Genomic DNA, 25,334 nt, shown 5'->3' with positions numbered 1-25,334 from the left:
AAACAGTACTTTCACTTCCAAATGAGAGTTATTAATTTTATTAATGTATAATTGCACAATAAAGACAGCAAAGATTTGCTAGTTACAGAATGTATATTTTAAAACGAGAATACTAAGTCTAAGAAGAGACTGATAATATGTTACATAATGGGATTGGGACTCATGCAAAACATTTTTTTTTACCATTTCTATATTGCATACTTGTGTGCACATGCATTGTTGTCAGTGCAGGTGCATGAATTGGCTCTGGATACATACATGTAAGGTTCACAAAATAGAAAGACAAAAGAAAGTATTCCTATATACAAATTGGCCAATCTGACACCTGGACACCCCTGACCTTGTTTTAACTTTTTTCGTAATTACGTAGTGACATCACATGGGTAATCTATGACATGAAAAAAAGCCTCACAATCTGACAATATAATCTTACTTAATATTCATAAATTTGATAACTAGAAATAACAAGTGGAACGCCTCTGGCAGTCTCGCCTGCATTACACGATTTAATATAGCAGCAGTGCTAACTTTGAAAACTACAATAAAATAATCATTCACAAAAACACCATTCATATAATGACATAATACCACGTTCATTGACCATAAATGACATTTGAACGGTGACTTAAGACTTGTCAACTACACCCATGTCCACATTTCATTCACTCTATCCATAAACTTTCAAAGTTATGATGGCAATTCAACAATTACCCCAACATGGCCTAAGTTTATTGACCTTAACTGACCTTTGACCTTGGTTTTGTGACCTGAAACTCACAGGGGATGTTCAGTGATACTTGATTACTCTTATATACCAAGTTTTATGAACTAGATCTATAAACTTTCAGAGTTAGGATGGTAATTCAACAAATACCCCCAACATGGCCAAAGTTCATTGACCTTTAATGACCTTTGACCATGGTCATGTGACCTGAAACTCATACAGGATGTTCAGTGATACTTGATTACTCTTATGTCCAAGTTTTATGAACTAGATCCATAAACTTTCAGAGTTAGGATGGTAATTTAACAAATACCCCCAACACGGCCAAAGTTCATTGACCTTAAATGACCATTGACCGTGGTTATGTGACCTGAAACTCGCACAGGATATTCAGTGGTACTTGATTAACCTAATGTCCAAGTTTCATGAACTAGATCCATAAATTTTCAAAGTTATGATGGTAATTCAACAAATACCCCCAACTTGGCCAAAGTTCATTGACCCTAAATGACCTTTGACCTTGGTCATGTGACCTGAAACTCGAGCAGGATGTTCACTAATACTTGATTAACCTTATGCCCAAGATTCATGAACTAGGTTCATAGACTTTCTAAGTTATGATGTCCTTTCAAAAACTTAACCTTCGGTTAAGATTTTGAAAATAATTATCCCAACATGGTCTAAGTTCATTGACCCTAAATGACCTTTGACCTTGGTCATGTGACCTGAAACTCAGGTAGGATGTTCAGTAATACTTGATTAACCTTATGTCCAAGTTTCATGAACTAGGTCCATATACTTTCTAAGTTATGATGTCATTTCAAAAACTTAACCTTAGGTTAAGATTTGATGTTGACGCCGCCGCCGTCGCCGTCGGAAAAGCGACGCCTATAGTCTCGCTCTGCTATGCAGGCGAGACAAAAATGCCATGCCAGGCCCACTCACACACAATACGAACGTGATTACACAACATATTTTTTAGTAGTTGGATAACATCGCTTCATAATGGGAATAATGTTTGCCAAAACTTGTTCCACTACACATCGAGGCTCTTTCCGGTGAGTGGCTATCCGTTTTTATTTTTTTTTAATAAATATTTTTTCTTTTCTTTATTGGTGAATTGTTGCATTGTTGCATTATTAAATAACATGCAATTACAAAATGAAATTAATATGGAGGAATTATTTGCATGTTCATCTATCCTTTGGACACACATAAAAAAAAGTCAATTTTTTTCAAATTTGTTTTTATGACGATTATACACGTAATTTGAAGTTGGTATAGAAATTGCAACGTTATTACTTTATCTTTTTGGAATGAAAAAAAATCTTTTTTGGGCTACTCAATGCAAAAAAAAAAATTATTTTGGGTTTTTCAAGTTTAATCTTCTGGAAACATTCTCATTTATAATATTGTAAATATTGAATTATATCATGGTGTGATTTTTGTTTGAATATTATGTTAATAATGTTGATGTTCAAATTGTCAAAATCTGGTTTTGCAAAAGCTGATATATTTTGTTTTTAATTTTTAAACATTGAGGAAAAATTTATGGATGGACAAAGTTTATGTAGGATGGATATTTTGTAATTTTTCTATTTTGTTTATTTCCTTTGACTCATGTTTTCTTCAGCTGTTTTACATTTCTGTTCCGTCGAGACTTTAGTTCATTTGCATTTCTTTTCAGCACTGTCCTTGCAGTCTGAACTTAGGTTATATGAGTTTAATGATATTCAGTTGTCATTCATTCATTCTACTCTGAATGCCTTTCCTCTGTTTCTCTTTTGTCATCTTCATTCCTTCTCTATTCTCTCTTCAGGTGTTCCACTCATTCCATCCCTCACCTGACTCCTTAGTTTCCATTATTACATAATCACCCAGACATCCTCTATCATCTTCATCTCATTCCTTAATAATGATAATAATGATAATAATAATGTTAATAATAATTATAACAATATTTGAATGATAATAATTATGATAAGTATTCTGGACGACTCAAACTTTTGCAAATGTTTTATTGTATCTGCTTCATACCTGAGTAACTTTCTTTGTAATCATGTTTGCGAAGACAAAATAAATATCTTGTAACTTGTATCTTATTGGTTTATCTTATGAATTGGGTTCTTACATGTTAGTTTGATCTTTCCATTCATTTTATTTTGATTGGTTGACTCTACTTGATTTGAATATGTGTAAATTATTATGTGATTCTGAGTTTTACTGAGGCAAAGTAGCCAAGAGATTAAAGCAGTGCACGACCAAACTTCTTCGGTTGCAGTTCTGTTTATTTGCGTCTCTACTTCAGTTTCACTTATTTCTCCTTTGGTTTGATGATGATTGAGTTTGCTGATTAGTTCTATATAATTTTCTACCCCTGAACTTATAATTTTTTCAACCTTACAATAACACTTTTTGAAAAACTTTCAAAGCGATGATAAAAGGAAACAAAAAAATAGAAAATTCTACGTGCCTTGAACGAAGCCAGCAGTGCGAGCCTATGTTTGTTTGTCAACAAGCGCTCCACCAAAGTCTATAGGCCTACAGTGCGTCCCAGAAAAAAGGAAACCGGGATTCACATGTCTTTTTTTCTTCAAAGGCAAATGAATTATGATATTTCATTTACATAATCATAGTAAATTAAGAGGCTTTTTATAGTAGGAAATTATAATTTGTTAACAAATTTTCGGCATTACTCCTATTTGTTTAAGATCAGTATGCTCGATCTGTAAATGAAAATCATAAGATCAGTATGCTCGATCTGTAATGAAAATCATATGATCATAAGTCAGAAAAAATTGGAACCAGTGGGATTCGAACCTGCCATCTACTGCTTTCCGGGCAGCGACTCAACCACCAGGCTATTCTGGTTCACGGCTAAGCCACGATGATCTGGAATTCAAATACCCTCGATCCTCTTCTTTCTGACTCATTAATATTCAAATACCGTCCGCCGTGGACAATAGATAGTAAATTAAGAGGCTTTTTATAGGAGGAAATTATAATTTGTTAACAAATTTTCGGCATTACTCCTATTTGTTTAAGGTCAGTATGCTCGATCTGTAAATGAAAATCATAAGATCAGTATGCTCGATCTGTAATGAAAATCATATGATCATAAGTCAGAAAAAATTGGAACCAGTGGGATTCGAACCTGCCATCTACTGCTTTCCGGGCAGCGACTCAACCACCAGGCTATTCTGGTTCACGGCTAAGCCACGATGATCTGGAATTCAAATACCCTCGATCCTCTTCTTTCTGACTCATTAATATTCAAATACCGTCCGCCGTGGACAATAGATAGTAAATTAAGAGGCTTTTTATAGGAGGAAATTATAATTTGTTAACAAATTTTCGGCATTACTCCTATTTGTTTAAGGTCAGTATGCTCGATCTGTAAATGAAAATCATAAGATCAGTATGCTCGATCTGTAATGAAAATCATATGATCATAAGTCAGAAAAAATTGGAACCAGTGGGATTCGAACCTGCCATCTACTGCTTTCCGGGCAGCGACTCAACCACCAGGCTATTCTGGTTCACGGCTAAGCCACGATGATCTGGAATTCAAATACCCTCGATCCTCTTCTTTCTGACTCATTAATATTCAAATACCGTCCGCCGTGGACAATAGATAGTAAATTAAGAGGCTTTTTATAGGAGGAAATTATAATTTGTTAACAAATTTTCGGCATTACTCCTATTTGTTTAAGGTCAGTATGCTCGATCTGTAAATGAAAATCATAAGATCAGTATGCTCGATCTGTAATGAAAATCATATGATCATAAGTCAGAAAAAATTGGAACCAGTGGGATTCGAACCTGCCATCTACTGCTTTCCGGGCAGCGACTCAACCACCAGGCTATTCTGGTTCACGGCTAAGCCACGATGAACTGGAATTCAAATACCCTCGATCCTCTTCTTTCTGACTCATTAATTTTCAAATACCGTCTGCCGTGGACAATAGATAGTAAATTAAGAGGCTTTTTTATAGGAGGAAATTATAATTTGTTAACAAATTTTCGGCATTACTCCTATTTGTTTAAGATCAGTATGCTCGATCTGTAAATGAAAATCATAAGATCAGTATGCTCGATCTGTAATGAAAATCATATGATCATAAGTCAGAAAAAATTGGAACCAGTGGGATTCGAACCTGCCATCTACTGCTTTCCGGGCAGCGACTCAACCACCAGGCTATTCTGGTTCACGGCTAAGCCACGATGAACTGGAATTCAAATACCCTCGATCCTCTTCTTTCTGACTCATTAATATTCAAATACCGTCCGCCGTGGACAATAGATAGTAAATTAAGAGGCTTTTTATAGGAGGAAATTATTATTTGTTAACAAATTTTCGTTCATTTCATTTACAGATCGAGCATACTGATCTTAAACAAATAGGAGTAATGCCGAAAATTTGTTAACAAATTACATAATCATATAATTCAAATATTCCTCTTTAATTTGATACTTCCAAAAGAACGACACGATACTAAATTGAAGACAAAAATAAAGAATAGAACATAACATTTTAATAAACGGAACATGTTTCGAGGTGTCGCACCTCATCATCAGCCTGAAAATTATAAACAGAGTCATTGGTATTTATACAGTTAGGATGTCAAGTAAAATTTCAAGAATGTAGTTACATAAGATTACAAGGAATGAATTCAATTGTTAAATGGAGTGAGGTAAAAAAAAATTACAGTGTCTATGGATTTATCAGATAGGGGTGGGTTGATTAAATGGATAACATTATTTGGTAATTGTACACCTGTTGGTTTAGTTGAGGTTGTTTCCATTTGATGAAAAACCCTTCTTTTATTTTTAGTTGAAAATCTGTTTGAGCAGTATCGAGAATTTTGAAACAGTGGGTATTGCATTCTAACAAGCATTGGGGTGATGATTGCAGGTGTTTCCAGATATGGGAGTTTTTGTCCTTCCCCAGGTGCTCCTGTACTCGTGTCTTATAATGACGCTTGGTTTGACCAATATAGCGAGCTTTACATCTCGCACATGTAAACTGGTATATGACACGAGCACTAAAAAATTGATTGTTCTTTTCGATCAAACCTCCAAAGTCTTGGATCAACAAAGCAGATGTCTTCACAACTTTTGAGCTAATTCAACGAGCTTTTCATGACAAGTTGATTGACCTCAAAGATGACCCCAGAGTGAAAGCAGAATTATCATATCTAGCTAATGAATATGTAAGCAGCTATCAACCTTCACACAGTGACTTACATAATTTCAGGATACTTAAGAAACTAAGGAGCAATAAACAGATTGTTATTCTCAAACCTGACAAAGGGAACGGTGTTGTTATCTTAGATAGGAGTGTGTATAATAATGCTATATCTTTGTTACTTGGTGACAAAAGTAAATTCAACAAACTTAATAAAGATCCCACCCTGACAAGGGAACGTTCTCTTCAACGATTACTATGTAAACTTAAAAAAAAGGGGGCATTTGATGGTTTTACTTACAATAATATATACCCAGGAGGTTCAAAACCAGCAAGAATATACGGGCTACCTAAAACACATAAAATCAACAATAACAATGATGTACCACCTTTTCGGCCCATAGTATCATCTATTGGGACGTACAATTATAATTTGGCTAAGTATTTGGGATCACTCATCACACCGCATATATCTGATGAATTCTGTACGCAAGATTCATTTTCTTTTATAGAGGAGCTTAAAACTAAGAACCTACAAGGAAAGTTTTTAGTGTCATTTGATGTTACTAGTTTATTCACAAATATTCCTTTAGATGAGACTATTGAACTTGCTGCTGATACTATTCTGAAGAATAACAATGATGTATGTTTTAGTAAAGATGAACTGATTGAGTTGTTCAAATATGCTACCAAACAGACCCATTTCCTATTCAATGGTGAAGTGTATGACCAGGTTGATGGAGTTGCTATGGGCTCTCCTCTTGCCCCTACACTGGCAAACCTATTTATGGGCCATCATGAAAAGAAATGGTTGGAAGAGTTTGAAGGACCCAATGTTCCATTCTATCGCAGATATGTAGACGATGTGTTTTGTATTTTTAAAAATGAAGATGAGGTTCAAACCTTTCATGACTATTTGAACTCCAGGCATCCTAATATAAATTTCACTGTTGAAAAGGAAGAACATGGACAGTTGCCATTTTTAGATATTTTAATCAACAATAGCACAGATGTTTATACTACTTCAGTCTTTCACAAGAAGAATTACACTGGATGGTATACAAATTTTCTCAGCTTCACCTGTTTCAAATACAAAACCGGATTGATTAGAACTTTGATAGAAAGGGCATACAAAATTTGTAGTCACTCTCATCTCTTTGATGCTAGTGTCGAGAATTTGAAAAAGGTGTTGAACAGAAATATGTACCCAGGTTGGTTGATCGAAAGGTCGTTGAACCAATACCTTCAAAACATCCAAAACCCAAACAATGGTCAAGAAGAAAAAAAGACTACAAGATTTTTCAAGTTACCTTATATTGGTAAAGCATCAAAGGAACTTGAAAAGAGAATCAACATTATGGTTAAACAATATTGCCAAGATCTTCATATTACTCTCTCTTTCTCATCTTTCAAGCTCAGTTCTTTACTTTCTGTAAAAGATTCCATTCCCCAGGAGCTTCGTGCTCATGTCATATACCAATTTACATGTGCGAGATGTAAAGCTCGCTGTATTGGTCAAACCAAGCGTCATTATAAGACACGCCTACAGGAGCACCTGGGGAAGGACAAAAACTCCCATATCTGGAAACACCTGCAATCATCACCCCAATGCTTGTTAGAATGCAATACCCACTGTTTCAAAATTCTCGATACTGCTCAAACAGATTTTCAACTAAAAATAAAAGAAGGGCTTTTCATCAAATGGAAACAACCTCAACTAAACCAACAGGTGTACAATTACCAAATAATGTTATCCATTTAATCAACCCACCCCTATCTGATAAATCCATAGACACTGTAAATTTTTTTTACCTCACTCCATTTAACAATTGAATTCATTCCTTGTAATCTTATGTAACTACATTCTTGAAATTTTACTTGACATCCTAACTGTATAAATACCAATGACTCTGTTTATAATTTTCAGGCTGATGATGAGGTGCGACACCTCGAAACATGTTCCGTTTATTAAAATGTTATGTTCTATTCTTTATTTTTGTCTTCAATTTAATTTGATAGCTAACATGAGACGAACACTTCAGGCATTAATGAGCAGACGAGTTTGAAATTTTTATATCAAAATTAGATTGTGCATAAAATTGGACAAGATTGGTTCATGATACAATGACTGGCTCATTAGCATTTCTTTTGTATTCTTTGTTAAGTTTCTCTCACTAATCCCTGAAATAAGAGTGGATTCAGATTCACATGTGAATTCCTGCACAAATCTTTTCTGATATGTCTCCATATTTATTGTGTTATCTGCCATGAATGATTTGCTAAGCTGTTGGTTCCAAATTTGAGATGAGATTCCACTCTTGCCATGAGTACCAAATTTATAGTAAAAACTTTTTAATTGTGAAATCTATCTCTGAAAACGGATTTCCTTTGTTTTGTGACGCACTGTATGACAATAAAAAGATTGGACACTTTGCCGACTTTGCGTAATGCTTTGCGTTGATTTACGTGTAAAATAATTTTAGTGCCTACCAGTATGTCTTTGATATGAATATAAATTGCGCGCCCTCTTAAGACAAAAAATTCGGAAACGGCGAGTACGTAACTCGGAAGCTCTATAGTTTGTCAACGAGAAGAAAAATAAGTGCTTAAATTTGATGTATCTATTTGAGGAATATTAGAGGAAATTTGATTCATATCATTCAGTAAGTTTCGTAGAATGTTATTCTAAAAATATAACAGCTACAATATGCAGACCTAAATTCACGCAAGTCCATGCAAGTGTTGCATGCGCCGTGATAGACCAAAAGCTTCGGTTTCTGTTATGGTTGTTCCATTGAACTCTGTTGGCTCCACTCACCAATTGCAGAGACCGAAGTTCTAACTCGATCTGTACAGGGACTCAGTCAATGGCCATATGTTTATGTATTAAGTTCGGATAAACCAGGGAAGTGGGAGTTGCGCGACAGCCTAAGTAAGTCACAATTTTTTGTCATTTTAAGTTTATTTTTTCCCGTTATGGTGCATATCAGGCCAAAACGGAATAGTAATCTTTATTTTGGTCCAGTTCTTTTTATAAACTTTTATGAAATAAAGACAAAAATCGATGAGCCCTGTCGGGGTTTTTTGCTTTGTTAATCCCCTATGGCAGCTGCACGATCGCAAGCCGTCTGTGTTCGAGGAGAAATAAAAAATGTTTAAAAACACCTCGAAACAGACGGCTGCCAGCTGTCTAGCACCTACCTCAAGTGATGTTCGTGCAGGCTCCACTCCACTTCACTACCGCTACACTAGCTCAGACCCTCGCACATGCGATGTTTTGAAATCGGCAGCGAATTATTAATACGTGTGAGGAACTTCATGTTGGCTCTAAATCACAAATTTTTAGGCTAACCGGAGGATGGATATGGAGTGAAATTAGGGTGTAAAGTAAGAAATTAAGCTTTTATTCGTTTTTGATGCCGTTTCGACGTATATTTTTTACAATAAAATAAATATGCACTTTTTCCCACCTTTGCCACTCGGGAGTATCCGAGCAAGTTTTTGTACCTTGAGGTTTGGGTAGGTGGAGGGTAGTGTAGCGGTAGTGAAGTGGAGCCTTCACGAACATCGCTTGAGGTATCTAGCGCCGTGCCTGCCGCACAGCCTGCGTCTGCGATTTTCCTGTGCACAGCTGCATGTATCATGTGTATGCGGGTGTGCCACTGCACTGGCACTGCCAGGCCCGAGTCTGAAGCTGAAGTTCAACTTCAACTCTTTGTCAATTATTACCTTATTACCGGATGTACTGGAAAAATGCAGCCAAGTTTCCAGGTCTAGCTTTCGTCCAAGCTTAATCTTCTTCCACAAGTATATGTGTGACAGTGTCCAGTGTACATAACATGGTGCATTTGCAATCATTTTTGTCAAATCAAATCATTCCCAAGGGTGACTGTACCATTCTTTATTCCAGAACTTATCAAGCCTGGCTTTGAAGGAATTTACAGATGGAGCAGAGACAACCTCATTTGGTAGCGAGTTCCAGTCACACACTATTCTGGCTCCGAAGGCATTTGCTCTTACATCCAGTCTATTTCTTTTCTTGAAGAGTTTATATGGGTGACCTCGGGTTGCCTCAACAGTAATAGACAAGAAGAACATATCCTTATCAAGCCAGTCGATTCCATGCACTACTTTATAAGTCTGGATCATGTCACCTCTTCTCATTCTGTATTGCAGGGATGGTAGTTTTAGCCTAGGGCTCGAAGTCTGTCTCCATAGTCTAGCATTGCCAAGGATGGTATGAGTTTTGTTGCTCTTCTTTGTACTTTCTCAATCTCTTTCATGTCTGTCTTTACCTTTACCTTTACCCGAGATTCTGGAAGAATGCTGATGATCCCAGCAGTCGTGCTTCCAGTTCAAGTCCTTCATCCTTCTCGTTAGTTAGGTATCTTCATAGCAGTCTAGCTTGGAAATCTGCACCGTCCTCAATATTAGTGTGGTTTATGCATCATAGGGTGAGCAGTACCGCTGGTCTGCCCACACCTTGTCTAGCCTTATTTTGAAACTGTTCACCGTCTGAGCAGTGACTACCTCTTCTGGCAGCGAATTCCAGTCGTTTATGATACGTTGGCTGAAAACATCTTGTCTGATCTTCTTCAAGCATCTGGGTTTTGAGAGCTTCAGACTACATGTATGCCCTCTTGTGTTGCCTGTTGCATACACAAAGAAAGTATCACCTGGAATGCGTTCAAATCCATGGATTATTTTGAACACCTGTATCATATCTCCTCGTCTTCTGCGGTACTCAAGAGAAGGAAGATTGAGTGCTTTTAATCTCTCTGTGTATGTGCAGTTTCTGATGGAATAGATCAGTTTTGTTGCTCTCTTCTGTACCTTCTCAATGGCTTTACTGTCACTCTTAAATCTAGGATACCGTCTTGTTTCTTGGGTGCCAAACTGCATTCCCATATTCGAGGATTGGTCGTACAAGACCCTTGAAGAGTTTTGGAATTGTATCCCTATCCCTGGTGAGGAAGGTTCTCTTGATGATTGCAAGTACTCGGCTAGCTTTCATGACAGCTGAAGCAACATGTGTGTGGAATTTCAGTTCTGAATCCACGATTATGCCCAGGTCTCTTTCTTCTGACACTTCCTCAAGAGCAGTTCCATCAAGGCTGTAGTTGTAATGCAGGCTGTTTCTCCCAATGTGTAAGAACTTGCATTTTGCTTTGTTGAACTGAAGCTACCATTCTTCAGACCATTTGATAAGGTTATCTAGATCAGCTTGCAGGATTTCACAATCAGCATTTGTTACAATTTCTCTAAAGATTTTGGTATCATCTGCATGTATTCGGACTAGACTTGTAGTTCTATCTCTGGCAGGTCATTGATAAAAATCAAAAATACTGTTGGCCCGAGGACACTTCCCTGCGGTATTCCACTCTTTACTCTACTCCACTTTGACATCTGGCCATTGACAACAACTCTCTGTCTACGCTCCGTTAGAAAAGCACGGAACCAGTCCTCTAGCTTGCCAGATATTCCATTTGCTTTGAGTTTGCTTAAAAGATGTTCATGAGGTACAGAGTCAAAAGCTTTACGAAAGTCTAAATATATTGTGTCAACTTCGTGTCCACTGTCTAATGATGATGTCCAGAGCTCCATAACTTCCAACAACTGAGTTACACATGACCGGCCAGGAAGAAACCCATGCTGAGCATGACAGAGCATATCATTCTCGCACAAGTATTGAATTACAATGCCTCGAATAACAGATTCCAGAATCTTGCCGATTAACAGACGTGAGACTAATTGGACGATAATTTTCAACAGCATTTCGATTTCCCTTCTTATGCACAGGAGTGATGTTTGCATCTTTCCATGATTGCGGGAGTACACCTTCCCTCACAGATTTCCTGAAGATGATATTCAAGGGAGTACATATTGTGTCAGCAGTTTCCTTTAGTATTCTAGGATGAAATCCATCTGGTCCTCCAGATTTAGAACTCCTAAACATTTTGAGTTTATTCTTCACGGTGCTGAAGGTGATGTCAATGTCAGCCAGAGAACTTCCATTATGTCTTTCTGTCAGGTCAGGAACATGATTGATGTTTTCTTCAGTGAAAACACTACAAAAATAACTGTTGAGGAGCTCAGCACGTTGTTTGTCAGTGTTGGCAGTAACACCTTGTTCATTCCTTAAGACTCCCACGCTTCTACGAGACTTAAGTGAACTATTGGCATAATTCCAGAATGCTTTTGGGTTGGTCTTAATATTTCTTGTAACATCTTTCTCAAAGTCTCGTCTTAGTTTTCTGAGCATTTTCTGAAGTTTTTTTGCTTCACACTTTGATCTCTCTAAATCTCTCCTGGTACCATTATTTCTGTAAGACCTCCAGGCTCTACACTTGAGTTTGTGTTGTCTCATTGCAGTTCTTGTCATCCAAATCTTTTTCTTTCTTCTCATTTTCGAGTCTGCCTTAGGCTTAGGAATGTTTTTGTCTAATTCTTTCTGAAGTTTGGATGAGAAGAGGTCCCATGCTTGATGGACATTCATATCCTCAAGCTCTTCCTCCCAGTCGACATCTAGTATAGCTCTGTTTATAGCTGCATAGTCTCCTCTATGGTACCTATATCCTGTTTGTTTTCTGGTTGAGGTATTGGCATAAAGATCTACAGTGAACAGCAAGCACACATGGTCACTTAATCCTAGGTTTGGGAGATAAGTCAAATCACTGATCATTTCCTCCTTGTTTGTGATCAGTAGTTCAAGGGTGCTAGGATGCTGCCCATCCCTACTCCGAGTGCTTTCTGTGACATGCTGGTGCAAGAAACAATCACGTAGGCAGTCAATAAATTTCCTTTCATCAGGAGAATGGGAGGACCAAAGTGTTGTGATTTGTATTCCCATACAAATAAGGACTCGAAGGCAATTTGTTAAGGTTCCATAATACAAGTTGACTAATCCTTTATTTATTACTTCGGACAGTGCCGCGCCTTACCCCGCATGCAAAGGGGTGTACATACGCGCAGTACAAATAGATACAACTCATCTCATTACATCTCCCTTCTTTTAACAACAACATCGTGTTTATCCTTAAAACAATTTGAACAGTTTCCATAACATTTTGGAATGATTTCTTTTGGTTACTTAATTTCTTCTCACTTGCAAAAGCTTTTAGGCATGCACATTTCCTATTCATTTGCAATATCATATGTCATACATTTTCACAAAACTTATCCCTCCCAAAAAAAAAACTGTACATATGCTCAATCCTTCAACTATTGAAAATCTCTCTTTTCATCAATGTTAACAAAAAAAATTCCAGACAATGCCAATGATTTCGGCAATTATTTTTCACTATAAAATATGAACAGTTAAAAGTTTGAACTCTTTAAAACACACTTGTTTTGCTTTGTAGTGCATCAATCCACATATAAATTCTAACGTAAATTGTTTGCAAAAATTTTCCAGTTCTTAGTTATCTGAATCATCTGTACATATTAATAATATTTAACAAGCTTTTAGCACTTTTAACTTTGCGTGCCTAAACATATTTACATATAATACACTTAAGGGTCAAAACGTTCAGGTCTGTGCACATGACGACCTGATCTAGTGATATATGTGTTCTGGGATTGTGTGCCATTTTTTCTGACATGTGTGTCTTGAGTTTGTTTGTCACTGAACTTTTGTGAATTGAGTGTATCACTATTTGCATCAGTACTGTCATGATCAGGCTGTGGAATGACCTGTTCTGTTTCATGTTGGGTTTCATGTTTTTCTCCGGTTTCCCGGATATGCCTACGGGTGCGGCGTAGAGTTTGACCACTAGGTGTTCGTACTTCATAAGATTTAGGTTCAGGTCTCTTGTTAAGGATTGTTCCTTTTTCCCATTTTCCGTTCTCCTGATTCTGCACTCGAACCCGTTGTCCCTGATGTAGTGGTGGAAGGGAACGTGTGTTCCTGTCATAGTAGGTCTTCTGCTGATCTTGTCTTGCTTGGAGGCATTCTTTGATAGCGTCTCTGTTAGGATCGTGGTTTCTGATCCTAGTTGGAAGATCTGATTGTATCTTTCTGCCTAACAGTATTTCTGCTGGTGATGGTAGGTGATGGTCAATGGGAGTGGCTCGCAAGTATTGCAAGGCTTTGTTGATGTCCTGGCCGTGTCAAGTGCTGCATCCAGCTTGAGTGTCTCGTCTTTTCCTAAGAGTCTCTCTTGAACCTTGACATGCTTGGTACCAATGATGAGTTGTTCGATGAGACGTTCTTCCATTTCAGCATCTGTAAACTTGCACTTCCTTGCTTGAAGTTTACACCTGGCCACAAAATCATCAACTGTCTCATGTTGATCTTGTCTGAACTTCTGGAGGTTGAATCTACTCACACGGAAGTTTGATTTAGGCTCAAAATGCTTGGAGAAAGCTTCAAAAATCTCATCAGGCGTTTTGAATTCCTTAGCCCAGGACTTATATACTTGTATCCCTTCTTGTCCTAGCCACAGGAGAGTATAATTGCATTTCTCTTCATCTGATTTCTTTGACAATGGACCTTTGAAAATTACTTCACAATATTGTCTAACATTCTGAAAAGATGACGGAGGATCTTGGGACTTCCAGTCCATACAAGGTGGTATAATACCGGTCATTTCCCCCATTTTGAAATTATTAACTCGTCATTATTTGTGTGTGATAAATTTGCTTAATTTTCTCTTTTGTGCAGATGAAGATTTGTGTACAGATCTGTTTGGTAAAACCTTGTGTTACACCTTAGATCTAAATCTAGAATCTATACATCAAATATAGTCTACATACAAAATAGAAAAACATGTAATAATTCATCATTCATACACAAATAATTTCAGGGAATTTCCTTAAGTCTAACACATCAAGGAATATCAATTTCAATAGAAAGAGTAAGAACATCAAATTCAATAGAAAGTGTCCTCAATGCTCAATATACATTCATAGTCTCAGTTCCTCATTTGAAATAGATAGGCTCTGATTTTGACATGTCCTTTCACATACTCACTGACGCGGTCACTTAGTCTTAGTTTGTCATCTGTGAAATTTATCTTCTGGCAGATCCAGTCTAAGTCAACCACCCAATTTGTCTCTCATTGTCTCAACTGGAATCTAAGATTCATAATCATTGAACATTTTGATACTCAGTTAGGCAGCCCGTGGAAACTTATGGAAAGTCTCTCTTATGATGGAACTGCAGGCCCTCTGTTACATCTCAATTTCACCGGGATCCAGTTCAGCAAGTCTTGGTCTACTTGTCGTTCCCAATAAAGAGCTAGATGTAGACGTTATCACAAAAGGGTCCCGTCCGGTCGTATTGTGACGTCGACGATCCTCATCAACATAATTTATGTCGCGATGCTTGACCAATCAATATCAGTCCGCGTCGATGTCATGGCAACCTGCGCTTGAAAAGTTCATGGGTGTGTGTACCATAACGTATCACCCCAAGCGCCGTAGTGGATTCCTTCGGCACACAACGGGAAGACTTCGGCACGGTGTCTCACTGGGCTTTCGCTCAAACGACCAGGCCGGTTCAGTCAATTCCGTCAATCACACGGCACAATATAAAACGTTTCTCATCTGATCTTTAGGGTAGATATATCGAATCAAATCGATCCAGTCATTTCTATGATAAAAGTTCTGCACCGCTGCCACCATGTTGTGATTTGTATTCCCATACAAATAAGGACTCGAAGGCAATTTGTTAAGGTTCCATAATACAAGTTGACTAATCCTTTATTTATTACTTCGGACAGTGCCGCGCCTTACCCCGCATGCAAAGGGGTGTACATACGCGCAGTACAAATAGATACAACTCATCTCATTACACAAAGGTTCCAACAGATGGTGGGGTAGTTAAAATCTCCTACAACAAGCAAGTATGATGGGTTGCCGCTTACAGCTTCATGCAGAATTTGGCATAATTTATCAGCACCAGAGTTTGCTCGCATTATAGAGGGGCTACGATATATACCACCAACTGTCAGAGTGTCATTGTTTTTAAGACGCATATGTATCCATACACTTTCATCAAAATCAGTTTAAAAAAAGACTTGACGGTGGATGCAATCCCTTCTTGTACATATATCATTATGCCTCGTATTCCATTTTTCTCAATGTTTGTATAGGTTACATAGTTGTCTACATTGTAATTTTCCTCAATAGGTTTCACATTGCAGTTTTTTGGTAACACTTCACATACAATCATAACATCTGGTTCATATTTATTAGCAAGCAAAGCTAACTCATCCAACTTGTTAAGTAAGCTGTCACTATAGGACTCTCATCCCATCATTAGTAATGTTTGTATAGGGGGCTCTTTTTCCAGTCTGACATAAATCAGCTTCACATTCTTCATCTGAAGTACATGTAGATGAATAGTCTGTATCATTTTCTGATTCACAGCTAGAAACGTCAGACTCATACCAACTGGATGAATCTTCAGTCAAAGAAATGTTTTCTTCTGAAGCATGAACGTTTATTGCACTGTTATTGTTAAGCTCATTTTGAGTCCTATTTTCAAATTCTATTGCACGTCCTCCTTTACCACTCACATTTACTGCATGATTGTGTGATGCCTGATGTCAGAGGCTTGATGGGGCCTCTGCATGGCTTGGGGTACTATTAGTATTACTTCAAGCACCTTGTAGAGTGTCGTCCCCATTTTTATCACTGCTTTCCTCAGTGTCAGTACTGCTTGAATCCTCATTATAATGAATCTCTACATCTTGCAAATTATCAATTACAGAGGGTAAGACATTGTCAAGACTTGGTGAAGAGCAATTAATTATCTTGACTTGGGTGATGAGATCACACTCAACATCTTGTTTAGCCAATTGATAATAAAGATTCTGCCACATTCATCAGGCCATCCATAATTGGACTTGCGATCTTTGTTTTCAGACAACATTTTGACAAATTGTGTCTCTCCTTTTATGCATGAAATTTGTCAAATCATGTTTCAGCGTGGCTGAGATCATCATGATCATTCATTGTCGTTCGCTGTACATACATAAACCTCGCATGTGACTCACCCATGGGCTCATATCATCTCGCGTGCGAAGGAATATCATTCATAATAACGCGACACACACGACACATCCATATACTACTGGGCTTTCGCCCACATAAAACATCACACATAATTAGGGATTTCACATTCTGCTATGACACTTACCCAATCATTTAGATCCTTCCGTGACTTCTCCTTGAAGTTTCTTCTAAAAAATATGTATATTTTCTTGATCTTTAGTGAAGATTTCACGGAGATAAAATTTGGTCAGCGCCGATATCAATTTTCGTCTGAAGAGGGCGCGCGATTTACATTCATATCAAAGACACGACAAGGGAAAGACTAGGCACCTACACTATTTTACACGCAAATTGACGCAGGTCATTACGCAAAGTCCGTGAAGTGTCCAATCTTTTCATTGTAAAGACTTTGGTATACCGTATTATTGATGTTCGTTAAAGCCTGTACAGCTGGTTTCGTTCCAGGCACGTATATTTTTTTCAATTTTTCTTTATTAGTCATCATTTTAAATTAATTGCAGAAAAGTGTTATCATCGCCAATAATAATCTTGAATTATGTTTTTGACATGTTTGAAGGTATTTCATTTATTGGTGCCCATAATCAGTAGAGGCGCACGGCCAATATTGGAGACTGTCTCCAATGTGGGAGATTATCTCCAATATCAGATACTTTTGTAAAGAATTTGGGTATCCAATTTCAGAGACAGTCTCCAGTTTTGGAGACCAATTTCCTTTGTTTACATTTGCTGCCAAAGGATTACCTTGGCGGCAAATAAAAATGTGATAAGCAGATTCCTCATAAAAAATTACCCCTTTTCACCGTCTACTTTAAAATTTCACCGTCTACTTTTGTTTTGATCACTCCTAGTACCAATGAGGTCCAAACATTAACATGTATGGACCTCATAGGCGACAATGCGTTAAAAACAGGTTAGAACTTCTAAACGTACTGTTTCCTGCACCCAAGTATGATATTGCTCCCAAAATATGAGTTTTGTCCTCGTTTGTTTATCATTTATTAAAAGATTGCCCATTAAATATATTCCTATTCCTAATTTGAATTTAATAAAATAAAGGGAAACTTACATTTGAGTCATTTTTCGATCTTTTTTTGGCAGTCAGTCCGGTCACCGTCGAGTGCGATCAAAGCGGTATGAAGCTGATTTTCAGATCACGTGATACGTGTGGTCATCACCTGATCAATCGACTATCCTTTTTTAAAGACCGCAACAATTATAAATTTTATTATAAAATATATATAGAATGAATAATTGCATGATATTATATATATTTCTACAATTAAAAATATTTTGTGATATGAATTTAATATTTGACGTAAAAATCACTATTTAACAAAATATTTATTAAAAATAAAAAATCAAACAAAATAAAAACGCCTTGGACACAGTGCAAAAAGCCTAACAATTTGGCCGCGTTCTTAACAACTATCGTAAGGGGCGCTCTATTTATAAATAAAGTTGCATATGTAGCTGTCTACCGCGACAGGAACAGCCGCAGAAATGAAGCCAGAAGCGTGGGAAATTGCCAGAAAATTCAAGAAAAGAACCGGTGAGTACCGATTTAACAGTACTAATTTATTAAGTAACATTTATTGAATCATTACAAGATTTATTTTTTAGTAAAACAAAGCTTAGTTCTAAGCTAGGGCGGCCCAAATGCGCGTGAGTGGAGTCCCAGTTTATTAGCACGGGTAAGTATTGGGGTGTCGCCTAGAGTGGTTTTGATAAGGATTTTTGTTGTCAATCACACACAAAACAAATGGGCTTCTGACCTCAGTGACACAAAATTTTGGGTGGAAGAAATCATGCTTTTGTTGGTGTTGTTTCTTTTGTCGTTTTGCAAAGCAAGTCTCCAATGTGGTAGATTGTCTCCCATATTGGCCGTGCGCCTCTACTGATAATAAATTAAACATAACAATTAACATAAGAATTGCGCATTCAAAGAATTTAGACACAGTTATAAAATTACCGAGGAGCTGAATCAAGGTTGTGAAATTTATTAGCGCCACCAACGGGCCTCCTTGTATTTCTGTAGAAGAGACAAGCGAAGTTACTTTCCAGGCCGAGGTAAGCGAAATTTGCTCTTTTTGACCGATTATTATATTCAAATTACATTTGTAATTTTTTAATGTATTGCTACTTACCGGAAAGAGCCCCGGTGAGTAGCGAGAAGGAGTTTCGGCAAATATTACTTCAGCAATGAAGCGATGTTTGCCGACTACTTCGAAATCAAGGGTCAAACACGGTTTGGTGTACGAATATATACTAACCTCGAGTCGTATAGTCACGTATTGTATTACCGGACACTATTATGATTCCGGACGCGCATATTACTGCGTTCTAAAACAAATTCGTACCGTAAGACTTCCGCAATTCAATTTCACAGAGCAATACCCGGGGGGGGGGGGGCACTCAGTATATAATGCATAGTGGGTATGTGCCGCGGAGGGGACCCCCATTTTTACACTCAAATTTCCGTTCCAAGGCATAGCATTTTTGTCTTATTGAGAAAAAGAACAAAGAAAGCCGCTCCAAGGCATAGCATTTCCTTCTTATCGAGAAAAAAAAGAAGAAAGAAATCCGCTCCAAAGCTTTGCATATTTTTCGTTACGCCGTTCCGGTCGCATTGATCTGCTACAATTTTGGTGAAAAGCGGCCGTAGAGCGCTTTTCGACCATCGCCTAAGCGCGAGCGCACCCGGCGGAGGCCGCGCTAGCTGCGTCCTGCACGATTGCCCGTTCCATAGGGATGCATACGCACTCACAGAGATACGGAGATCCGTTCCGAGGACCCCCGTTTTCACAAAAATTTGTAGTTCCGAAGCCCGTTCCGAGGACCCTCCTTTTTACAATAAGCCCGCTCCAAGGCCCCCGTTTTTTGCCTCGCCCGCGGCACACCCCTACCACTTTTTTGGTCGAGTGCCCCCCCCCCGGGGAGCAATACATAGAACAAGATTGCAAAAACAAGGCGAAAAATCCAACTTTTACCTAATTATCTCTAAAAATGACAGAAAATGCTTAAAATATCATATAACATAGTTTTGTATTAACAATTGATATATTTTTCAACGGAAATATGGGCCTGATTTGCCGAATTTCAATCTCGTCCACTCCTTCGATCGAATGATGAGGTGTGGTGTATTGTGGGTGATCGTCGACGGCTAGTTCTCAAGGTACCCGTGCGCGAGGTTTACCCTGAGTAGAGCCGTCGATCGGCAGCGCATCGATAGAACTTGATGAGCGTCACGTTACGATCGTCGAACGCGAGCATATTATTATTGGAAAGTGCCATGGAACATGCAACTAACAAGACAAAATGAAATAAGTTATCAAACACGAATTTATTACCAACATCTGCTCAGATTCGATATAAAAAAAGCAAATAATACTTAGAATTTACTCATGATATGATCACTAGCGTACCTACGGGGGGGGGGGGGCAGGGGGGGCACTCTGCCCCCCCTGACGAGTCACAACCCATGCAAAAACGTATCTTTGCCCCCCCTGACGGGCTTGAAAAACATTTTTTGCCCCCCCCCCCCCTGACGAGCTTTAAGACCTCTAATGCCCCCCTGACGAGCTTGAAGACCTTTTTTTTTTTTTTTTTTTTTTTTTTTTTTTTTTGCTTGTTAATTTTTTTTCTGGAACGAAATCCTTTATTTGTGATCGAAGACCTTTTTTTTACATCATTATAATCAAGGATATCTTTACCCGTCCGGCGCGCGTCCGGAATCATGATGTAATTTGTCGCGCACGAAAATAATTGTTTTTCGTGGAGGGGTATGCGGCAAGTGCGATGCAAAGAAAATGGTTGGTAAATATAAAATAATTTTATCATATTCATAATTTTCATAATATTTGGAATAGCAAGTGTGAATTTTTCTTGATTGTATTTCCTCTAGTTGTCATTTTTATGTTGTTGTTGTTGTTGTTGTTCGTTGTGGGTCGTTTCCACACCCAAATGATCTCCTAGTCGGTATACTCTCAGTGTGTTTGTCACAAGGTTGATGAGCTGCTAGGTACTATTTGCTTAGATACTGGTGCTAGAAGTTGGCATTGGTGCTTTTGATGAAGCGAGCCAAAGAAGATGCTATTATAGATTGCATTTGGGGTGACAATTTGGGGTTAGTCCCAAGGAGGGAAAAGAGGGATATATCTCGAAGATAGGAGGGGGTGCTTGTCCTTTGATATCCAACGTCAATGGATTGCATCATCTCCTCTCTATGCGACTTGTGGAGTGGGCAGTGAAGAAGGACATGTTCAATTGTCTGCCTGTCATGTTCACAGTCGCATGTGGGTGTAGGGCATACACGAGGGAGTACTCTGTGCATATGGTCTCTGAGCTTAGTCTGTCCAGTTAGCATCCTCATGATCTTGACCTCTGTTGACCTATCATATTTACTAGAGGCTTTTTTTTAAAGCACTGAAATAAAGGTGTCCGGCAATAGGATACACTGCCATACTACTACTAGTGTGTGAGTGCATGCGACTGTGAGTGGGACGGTCGTGTTGTTGTTTATGCCGCCTGGCCCACCATGTACAATTAGTTTTATTTTTACCCCATTTAATCAGCTATCCATGCATAATCCAAACTTAAACTACTTAAACAAATGACAAGAGGCATAATCGTGATATAGTCCCCAAATCCTAAAGTGGGGATTATTAGAATCACACCTACCAGAACGCATGAAAATCACTTCCTTTCTCCAGAACACAGTCTCCAACTCTCGCACAACTCTGTGGCAAAATGATAACACACACAAATGAAACACATTGTATATAAACACTAGGGTTCTCTCCCTATTATATACTCGTGATACAGTCCCCACTCAACGGGAAATCAAGCTTGATTTTCACGGCGGTGGGGACAGTTTCAACAGTATATATACTCGTGATCCAGTCCCCACGCTATGGGATACACGGTTCACTTTGCACGCAGTGGGGACAGTTTCAACAGTATAGTATACTCGTGATCCAGTCCCCACGCTATGGGATACACAGTTCGTTTGGCACGCAGTGGGGATAGCTCCAACAGTATATTATACTCGTGATACCGTCCCCTCACAACATAAAATCGTGCTCGTTCAACAAGGGGATGGGGACAGTTTCCCGATGCATTGTGACAAGGATAAAACATTTTAGGGTATGGCTGCGGAAGTTGAGGGAGGGGGGGGGGGGGGACTTCAGCCCCTACCTTTTTCCAAAACATTGTGAATCATTCTGAACTAAAATCCTATAGAAATGCCTTCACATAGCATAAAAGTGCAAAGTATAAATTATAATATAAGTCCAAAGTCTTTTTTTTCCAGACCCGGTTGTTAAAAAAATTATCATATAAGTCCAAACTAAGATACCATAATGATATTCCAGTGGAATAAAAATTAAAAATCGAATTTAGTCTTTCCTCCAGACCCAGTTATAAAAATCGTTAAAAACACAACAAAACAAAAACCCTGAAATCTTATCAACATTGAATAGCACGGAAATATGGTGTAGTCTTTGCTCCAGTTATTTCAAAATAGGAAATCATGAGTAACAATAAAAACAAACAATATTAATTAACCAAGGCCCCCCTAATATTATTGATGTAGAATAACGTTGTTGTTGTTGTTGTATTTTTATTTATAATTTTGGAATAACAGGGTTTGGAGAAAAGACTAAATTCGATTTTTGATTTTTATGTACTGGAATATCATTATGGTATCTGAGTTTGGACTTATATGATAATTTTTTAAACAACCGGGTCTGGAAAAAAAAGACTTTGGACTTATATTATAATTTTTAATTAACCGGGTCTGGAAAAAAAGACTTTGAACTTATATTATAATTTTTTAAACAACCGGGTCTGGAAAAAAAGACTTTGAACTTATATTACAATTTATACTTTGCACTTTTATGCTATATGAAGGCATTTCTATAGGATTTTAGTTCAGAATGATTCACAATGTTTTGGAAAAAGGTAGGGGCTGGAGTCCCCCCCCCCCCCCCCCCTCCCTCAACTTCCGCAGCCATACCCTAAAATGTTTTATCCTTGTCACAATGCATCGGGAACTGTCCCCATCCCCTTGTTGAACGAGCACGATTTTATGTTGTGAGGGGACGGTATCACGAGTATAATATACTGTTGGAGCTATCCCCACTGCGTGCCAAACGAACTGTGTATCCCATAGCGTGGGGACTGGATCACGAGTATACTATACTGTTGAAACTGTCCCCACTGCGTGCAAAGTGAACCGTGTATCACATAGCGTGGGGACTGGATCACGAGTATATATACTGTTGAAACTGTCCCCACCGCCGTGAAAATCAAGCTTGATTTCCCGTTGAGTGGGGACTGTATCACGAGTATATAATAGGGAGAGAACCCTAGTGTTTATATACAATGTGTTTCATTTGTGTGTGTTATCATTTTGCCACAGAGTTGTGCGAGAGTTGGAGACTGTGTTCTGGAGAAAGGAAGTGATTTTCATGCGTTCTGGTAGGTGTGATTCTAATAATCCCCACTTTTGGATTTGGGGACTATATCACGATTATGCCTGACAAGATGATATGTAACTTACATTTGTATTGTAAAATCATATCAATTCGATGGCAAATGCGTTGAATTAAGTCCATAAACAGATCTTCGAAGCTGTAGAACGCGGAGTCGTACTACTAGCTGTACACAGGTTCAATGACGTACGTACAGAATAAAAAGGGGAATTCCCAGCGAAAAGCCCCTTTAGAGAGGGACATTCCATTATTGAAGAGATAACTCTTTTCAAATATTCAATAGTTCTTCATTTCAGGATAACTAATAGAAGAATAATAACAATTTTTTAATTGAAACATAATAATTTTATTATATTAAAGTAAGATAATATATATTATGATCAAGTTTAGTGTTACATTTTCCCCCTAATTTGATACAATTACCCCTTTTTAATAATGACCCATTCCCTCTGATAGATTACGTCATCCTTGAGAGTCTTTTGAGATTCTTTATTGCCCTCCTCTTCCCTTTTATGAATTATGCTTCTTCCAATCAGTGGCGTAACAGGCGGGGGGGGGGGGGGGGGGGGCAGGGGGGGGGCAAGCTGCCCCCCCTGGCGGATTTCACCGGGAAAACATTTTAAAAAACGGGGAAAAAAAAGGGAGGAAAGGGAAAGGGGGAAAAGGAAAGGAGGAGAAGGAAAGGGAAATGGAAAAGAAAACGAAGATAAATATACATTTCTTTAACAGAATAGGAAGGAATGACAGCGGGAAAAGGAACGAAAGAAGAACATTTGAGAAAGGATAAATCATTCCGAAATAGGCCTATGTAATGCAATAGTGTGATGGGAAATAAATTAAAAGATGACAAATGACAAACAATAGCGGGAAATGAAGTTAGAAGGGAATTAGTCAAAAGCTGAAGGTGGAAAACGAAGAAAAGGGACAAGAAAAACAAAACACTTAATAACACGACCGGGCTGCCGATGATTGAAAATGAAGAGCGGGAAGAAAGATGGACTGCATACAACATTGCGCTGTAAGCTTGCTAAATTTTATTCAAATAAGATACCGGGGCTTTGCCCCGACCCCACGCAGTAGGGGCTCTTCATCTATAACCTTCAAATGGCTCTATATAACTTCCCCCTGTAGGGACCCTTCTTACATTAAAGCTTTACGTTCAATGAATGGCGTACAGGCCCGGGGGGTCTTGGTTCCAAACCCAAAGGAAATAAAAGAAATTAAAGGAGACAACGTATAATGAAACAAATGGACTGAACAATGAAATTTGTTATTTACTGAATGAAAAAAAAATCTATATATCACATAATTAGAATTTAAGTTCAGTAGGCAATCTTTTTTCCAGCTTGCTTTCCTCGCTGGCGACTTTTATTAAAATAATATTCCCACATTGCCCCCTCCCCCCCTCAAAATATTTGGTTCATTACGCAACTGGGCTGAATAAATGTGTTGTGTAAAAGCTATATTCTGTATATACCCGCGATATTTGATTAAAAATAGCGGCAATCTGCGCGGTTTAAATGGCTTTGATATCAAGAAGTTCCGGGGGCTCTGCCCCCGACTCCAATTGCATAGCACTTCGTATTTGAGTATGGTAGGGTTGGGCCATGGCCCCAAAAATTTCTACAACCAAGAACAAAAAACAAGGAGGAAAGGAAGGCAAAGGAAAAGTGTAGGATATAATTTTTTTACTGAATATTATGTCAAAATATATCTCAAAGTAAAATTCTCATTAAAAGGTGATTTTTTTTCTCGCTCGCTTCGCTCGCTCGGGACTTATATTAAGCAGCTTTTTTTAACACATGCGCCATACTGCGCCCCTCGTTTGTTTGTTTTTTATATCACGTTACTGCCGCAAAGAATCCTGTTCATAGTGGCGTACAGACCACGAAAACAAGGAATGGAAAGAGAG

General features: G+C 38.2%; 1 protein-coding gene across 1 annotated transcript in view; it reads right to left on the bottom strand.

The window, feature by feature from the left end:
- Nucleotides 1-23,612, bottom strand: part of LOC129258701 (tumor necrosis factor alpha-induced protein 3-like) — a 37,150-nt gene extending 13,538 nt beyond the window's left edge. Inside the window, exon 1 of the mRNA XM_064098825.1 lies at nt 23,491-23,612. The gene's annotated coding sequence lies outside the window, so the exon portion shown is untranslated. The remainder of the gene's footprint in view (nt 1-23,490) is intronic.
- Nucleotides 23,613-25,334: the final 1,722 nt, after the last annotated feature.

Source organism: Lytechinus pictus, chromosome 4 (genome assembly GCF_037042905.1).
Source record: "Lytechinus pictus isolate F3 Inbred chromosome 4, Lp3.0, whole genome shotgun sequence".
NCBI lineage: Eukaryota > Metazoa > Echinodermata > Echinoidea > Temnopleuroida > Toxopneustidae > Lytechinus > Lytechinus pictus.
The sequence above is the reverse complement of the archived record's forward strand: the minus strand, read 5'-3'. Positions and strand labels throughout refer to the sequence as shown.